Source organism: Procambarus clarkii, chromosome 82, assembly GCF_040958095.1.
Source record: "Procambarus clarkii isolate CNS0578487 chromosome 82, FALCON_Pclarkii_2.0, whole genome shotgun sequence".
Lineage (NCBI taxonomy): Eukaryota > Metazoa > Arthropoda > Malacostraca > Decapoda > Cambaridae > Procambarus > Procambarus clarkii.
The window spans coordinates 13096813-13104026 of NC_091231.1; positions in this window are offsets into that span (position 1 = coordinate 13096813).

Genomic DNA, 7214 nt, shown 5'->3' on the forward strand with positions numbered 1-7214 from the left:
ACAATGACTAAATTTATATTCAACGTTGAATTTCATCAAATTTGTATTGCATTTACATAAATATATATATTGTGACATAATTACCATCATTATCCAGGTAGTGGCTTCCCTGAAGCAGTAATCGATAACTCTAAGTCCATGCAAGAGTTTATGTAAATGTTTTATGTATATATGTAATATAAATGAGTATAAAAATGTGTATCAATAGCCATCACGACTTTCAGTGTTGGTACATTTTACGGCGTTCCTGCGCCTGTCACTGACTCACTGTTTAACCACCGACACGATAGTGTAGTGATCACGCCACCTTCCCTCCCTGGGAAGCAAGCTAGTTGATATCTGGCAGATAGCAGATGGTCAAGTTTTTAGTGAGCTCAAACGCTCGGCTGGGTTAACATCTAGCTCCTGATATCTTCCTGATGCAGCCCAACGAGACTTATGGTGATAGGTATTGTATCTTGTAGCACTGAAGTTCAACCACTTGGGGTGGATGGTAGAGAGACGGTCTCGCTTCATGTAGGTCAGCGTTCAATACCCCCGACCGTCCAAGTGGTTGGACACCATTCCTTCCCCTCCATCCCATCCCAAATCCTTACCCTGACCCCTTCCAAGTGCTATATAGTCGTAATGGCATGGCGCTTTCCCCCCTCCTGATAGTTCCCTTCCGTAGTAGCACTGTACTCTTATACTTTGTTCTTGTTGTCAGTGTCTGGGTCATTGAGTTGGAATTTGCGTTCAGGCTCTTATGTTTTTTTTTTTTACATTATATATATATTACAGTGTACAAAGACAAATTACAGTGTACACTGTATTGCAGGTGTTAAAGTAACTTTTATATTGTTTTATTATATATAACTTTTGTTTAAAACTTTGGCTCTAGACTTTCTCCTGTTCCCCCATATGCACATTGAAGCTTTTTATGCTTTTTATTTTATTAAACTATCAGCTGGGTATAACCGCAGTACCTCAACGTAACACACACACACACATATATATATATATATATATATATATATATATATATATATATATATATATATAATGTGTGTGTGTGTGTGTGTGTGTGTGGGTGTGTGTGTGTGTGTGTGTGTGTGTGTGTGTGTGTGTGTGTGTGTGTGTGTATAATTTTAAAATCCATCATTCTTCTGCGTGCTTTTGGTTATTTTTTTTTATAATTTATATAATTGTCCACGAGCAAGCGTTCGTGTAGGTGGAAAATCAAATTAGATTCACACATTAGCGATGCGGGCGAATTTCCCCCAAATTATAGCGTGCAGCATACAATTTGCTTTTAATTGCAAGATGCAAAAAAAAGGCTAATAGTAGCAGAATGAAAGAAAGTGTGAGAGAGAATTGATTTGATTAGATATCTTAAATTGGATGCTGCAAACATCTTCAATCATTCGAGTTGTTTATTACCAGAAGAACATTGAAGGATATCAACAACAGGAAAAACGTCGAAGGAGATCTAACACCAGGAAGAACATTGAATGACATCTATAACAGGATCGCTGGTGAACGCTTGATCAGCCCCTGTTTACTGCAGCGAGAAAGTTTCACTTTCTTTGCAGTACACTTTCACTTTACACGTTCACTTTCTCCATTGCAACACCAAACTTAGCTCTTCACATTGTTATAATGTATTAAAAGAAATTTAAATGAGAATACATAATGAAAAAATAAAGAATAGATGGAAGATGTAGATAAAGAGTGTAAGGAACGGCGGAAAAAAAGGCGAAAAAGAATGGAACCACAATGGACAGAAAGAGATGAGGGAAAAGACGGAATTGAAATAGGTCAAAAACATGAAAGGGAATGATGGAGAGAGAGAGAGATAGAGAGAGACGATACATACAAAGAAAGAGAATGATGGAGGGTGCAAAGAAGAGAAACATTTACAGGAGGGAAGTAAAGAGAGAGAAAAAAATTAACATTATTAAAAACAGTCTCTCTGGCACAATTATGTTAACGACACCATAGGCGCAATGCGAACACAAATAAACCAAAAACAATTATCTCCTTTCTTTATACATTTACTCCTCGTAATCTGTACCCAAATGTACGTACACCAATGGCAAATATAAATACTATAATTATTGAACCCGCTGACCCATCAGAACTATAGATCTCATCCGTGGTGGAAGGATTACACTTAGTCTGTCTCCTATCCTTTAACCACCAAGGTGGAAGCCTCTCGACCTATCCCCCTTTAGGGATAGGGGCCATTTGGGTCATCAGAACCATACGCTTTTTTCCTGGTGGATGGATCACTCTTCGTCCAATTCAAATTCAAATACTTTATTCATAAATGTTTGTACATTTATAGTTGGGTTTAATTTACATAAATTTACAATAAATGATTTATCTATGTCATGATAATAACATAACATGTAATATCTGTAAATGTGTTAATTAAATGTAAATCTGTAAATGTATATTTGGTTTTTGAACATATTTTTAGCGGTGATTTAAAAAACAATTACACCGTTGTCTAATTCAAAACCAGACATTTTGTTCGTATACAGTTCTAAACATATGTTGTTAAATATGACCGAAAAAGTAAGATTAATAATTCTAACACGAATTTTCTCAATATTTCTTATGTTTCTTTTTACTGTTGATTGCAGCCAATCAACAGCCTATTAATGCACAACTATATTCAACTATTAGTAAAACTCTGTTAAGTGTTTTCAGGTTACAGTTGTGTGTGTGTGTGTAAACTAAAGTCTTTGAAAATGTAATATGTTATTACGAATCATAACAATAATTGCCTGAATTAAACACGAACTAAACTACGCAGCAATTTAAATCAAACATTACCATTTTAGACCCATTTAACTGCTGCCCAGATAACTGGCTCAGATAATTTCTCCATCCTGTCCTCACACTTAAAACCCTGCGAAGTTTTACGCTAAGTAACTGTGGATCTTTTCGCAGCTGACAAGGCAAAACCACTTCAAATATTACGTTCTTCATTTGCAACAATCTTCCTCATCCCTGATAGATGATTCTCCAACGTGATGTATATCTGAGGCAGGGAAGGAATATTAGGGAGAAGAGAGAACGAAAGGGAGGATGAGAGGAAATGCAGGAAAGGAGAAGAGTGGGTGTGGAAAAGAGGAGTCAAAGAATGGAAACCGCAAAGCAAACGGATAAGAAAGAGTGGAAGATAGAGAAAAGGATAGAGTGAGACTCAAAGAGAGTGAGAAAGAAAGAAATGTTAGATAACAGAATAAACAATATATGCATAAGAGTTAACAAAAGACAATACATACCCATGAAATAATATACACACAAAAGTCAACAATAGACAATATATGAAAAGAAATAAACAAGTGATAAGACATGCATTAAAATAATCAAGGTAAAAATACATTTACAAAAGTAAACAAGTGACAACATAAACACAAACGCAAACAATAAACTTTTTGCAAATTACTTTAACAAAGTAATACAACACATCAGATTTGACCTGCAGTATGTTTAAGTTTCGATCACGAACTTTGGTGATCGAAACGTATCTCAGGGTTCTAAACTTAACTTAGAGCTCATAAGACACGCAACTTTCCGTAACCTTAAGAGGGTTAAAACAAAAAAATACAACCTAGTTTTTGTTAGCCAGGCTGAAATTAATTGTTAAATTTCTTGTCAGATAAAATTTTAGTTAATTGACTTGAGCTGTCTGACACAGCCAACCTGACGTCACTCAGCCCCCTCTGTGATTTTTTTTGACCTTCCTGTAATTAAAAGTCTTAGTTATAGTGAGCTCTCTCTCTCTCTCTCTCTCTCTCTCTCTCTCTCTCTCTCTCTCTCTCTCTCTCTCTCTCTCTCTCTCTCTCTCTCTCTCTCTCTCTCTCTCTCTTATTGATAGTTTTCTTATATTTTCCCATTTTGAGTAAATGCATTCACAAAAAGAAAATGTATTTACGTAAATACATTCGTAAATACATTCATCCACCTAAGGAAAAAATACAGTTCTAAACATATGTTGTTAAATATGACCGAAAAAGTAAGATTAATAATTCTAACACGAATTTTCTCAATATTTCTTATGTTTCTTTTTACTGTTGATTGCAGCCAATCAACAGCCTATTAATGCACAACTATATTCAACTATTAGTAAAACTCTGTTAAGTGTTTTCAGGTTACAGTTGTGTGTGTGTGTGTAAACTAAAGTCTTTGAAAATGTAATATGTTATTACGAAACGCGTTCAAGCGTCGCGTCAGACTAGAAATAAAAATGAATTTTGGAGAATTAATTTTTCAATTACCATCGACAGTAAAAAGAAACATAAGAAATATTGAGAAAATTAGTGTTAGAATTATTAATCTTACTTTTTCAATCATATTTAACAACATATATATATATATATATATATATATATATATATATATATATATATATATATATATATATATATATATATATATATATTTACTCTTAATTTCTGTTGACTGTATCATGCTGGTGTAGATCTGACCTCTCCTCATCTGTCGATTCCCTGATGATTGAGAAATTAGTGGGGTAAACTCTTCCAAACTTGCTGATGATTGAAGGGAATTTACAAGCTCGCCAAGAGAGCTTCCAAGCTCTCTCTCAGTCTACCTAGTTAGGGGTGGTAAAGCAAAACGGTTTGCTCCTCCCCCTTGACTTGGACTTGATTCTGATAGGAAAGTGTGTGTCCAAACCAGCTGCAGTTTGGCGAGGGGGAAAGTATCTGAACCCTAGCAACATTTGAGGGGATGTATTCTAATTGAAGAACATTTCTTTCACAGCAGCCCTGATAAGATTTTTGCAGCAACCTGAATTCTCCGTTTTCCTATAAAGTTTCAATTACACACACACGCCCACGCACACACACACGCACGCACACACACACACACACACACACACACACACACACACACACACACACACACACACACACACACACACACACACACACACACATATATATATATATATATATATATATATATATATATATATATATGTCTCTCGTGTGTTGGTTAGGCAGGTGTTGGTTAGCCGTGCGGTTGTTTGCTAACCAGGCGGGTGTTGGGCTAACCAGGTGGATGCTGGCTAACCAGGCGGGTGTTCGACTTACATCACCCGCCTGATCAGTAGTCAACACAGACGTGATAGTCAGCCACGCAGGTGTTGGGTTCTCCATCAACAACTCTTTCCTGTTTCTGTTGGCGAGAAAACATTTGTCATCGTTCATTTTCTCCTATGGTTTATTTTGTGTTGCTTCCATTTGAAGTTTTAAAAGGGGGCATGAGAGAGCTCTGAAGGGGCCGGACCACCCACAGCCCTCCTGAGGCTCACTCACACTTTTTCCCTTACAGGGAAGGGAGGAACCAGGGACGTGAACCCCTGTTTCTCTCTGGCCCCCCTGAGAGAAGAGAGTCGAGGGGTGGCTATATGTCTTTCTCCCTTGTAATACGTGGGATACTTTCTGTTGGACGCAGGGAGGGAGAGAGAGAGTGAGGGAGAGGATCTTTGTTTTACTGTGAGGTGATCTTCCATTTTCTCTAAACAAAATGTTTCTCTTTTTTATGGGAGAGATCTTCCTGTTTTATCCGGGAGAGATCTTCCTCTTTCTGGGAGGTGATATTCCTCTTTATTTTTATGAAATCTTCATTTTTCTTTTAGAAATGGCTTTTCAGTAGGGAGATATTTTCCTTTTACTTGTGAAATATTTATTTTCTTCTTTGAAATCTTTCTTTTTATTGTAAGACAGTCTCTTTTTCTCAGAGATAAGATCTCTTAACCAAGTTAAGCAAAGTTCCAGCGTAACTAGCGATTTTTTTTACGAACATCCATTTAATTATAGTAAATGTTCATTTAACTAATAAATGTTTATTGCTCATTTTTTCATTTTCATTTTATATATTCATTAGCGTATTTTATTATAGCTTTGAAACTGCCGACCAATTTCGAGTTGTGTGCAAGCGTGAACCCTTTCACGAACATGTTCGAAAATGAAAGAGAGAGAGAGAGAGAGAGAGAGAGAGAGAGAGAGAGAGAGAGAGAGAGAGAGACAGAGAGAGAGACAGAGAGAGAGAGAGAGAGAGAGAGACAGAGAGAGAGAGAGAGAGAGAGAGAGAATGAGAGAAAAATAGGGGGAGGTGAGTGAGAAAGTTCTCAAAGTTACTCTCCACTTTATATTCATTTCTCATCGCAACATCCAAAGTTGTAGACAAGAGTGACATGGGAAATTAGATAATAATACGGAGTTACAAGTGTTATGGAGGAAAGAGATGCAGCTGCCTTGGAAATTATCAGAGGTGGAAAAGTTGTAAATGACGTTTGATGACCCTGCAGAGGGAAAAGCCGAGTCATTCAGTGGGAATGCCACCAGCGTGATGCTTGCATGTGTGCGTGTGTGTGTGTGTGTGTGTGTGTGTGTGTGTGTGTGTGTGTGTGTGTGTGTGTGTGTGTGTGTGTGTGTGTGTGTTCATCCGCGGAGGGTTCCCAGGATCCGGATTTCATTGGGTGTATCTTCACATTCATGGGTTTATGGTCGGAGTATACAGCATCACTAAATAAGACGATTTCATTCAGTGAGCATCTACACTACACACACGATGTCTCTCATTGCAACATCCTTACAATGGATCTCGGGAGGTTTCCCAAGAACTCGAGGGTCTTGCAATCGGCCTTTTTTTATTTCCTGAGAAAACTAGTGGTTGTAATTTCATGGAATATTATTTAAAAAAAAATCGCCGAATTTAGTTACTAGTCTGAATGAAAAATAATCAATGAAAACTTTCCCCATGATTGCCCAGTTTTCAATTATTATTTTGCATTGTCAACATTGCCTGTGATCATGTTAAACTTCTGAAGGCTGAAGGCTAAAGTTATCAGGAGAAAGCACCAAGTCATCACGGCTAAATGTAGTACTTTGAAGGGATTCGACGATCACTTCGACGATCGGGAATTGAACGCCGACATGCAAAATGCGAGGCCATCGCTATAATGTCAATTGCCCAGTCCAAGTGACTGGGCAAATGTTTGGACAATTCCCTTATAACTTGTATCTCTGTGGATTATTCGAGTATTTAATACCTGTTTATCCTTGTCTCTCTTATTTTAAATATTCGGTCTACTTTGTCAATTACCAGAGAATTTTGGATGTCTCGATCATGTTTTCTCTGTTCCGGTGATTCGAGATTTAATTTATTCACTCATACGCTTCCGTCAGCACTTT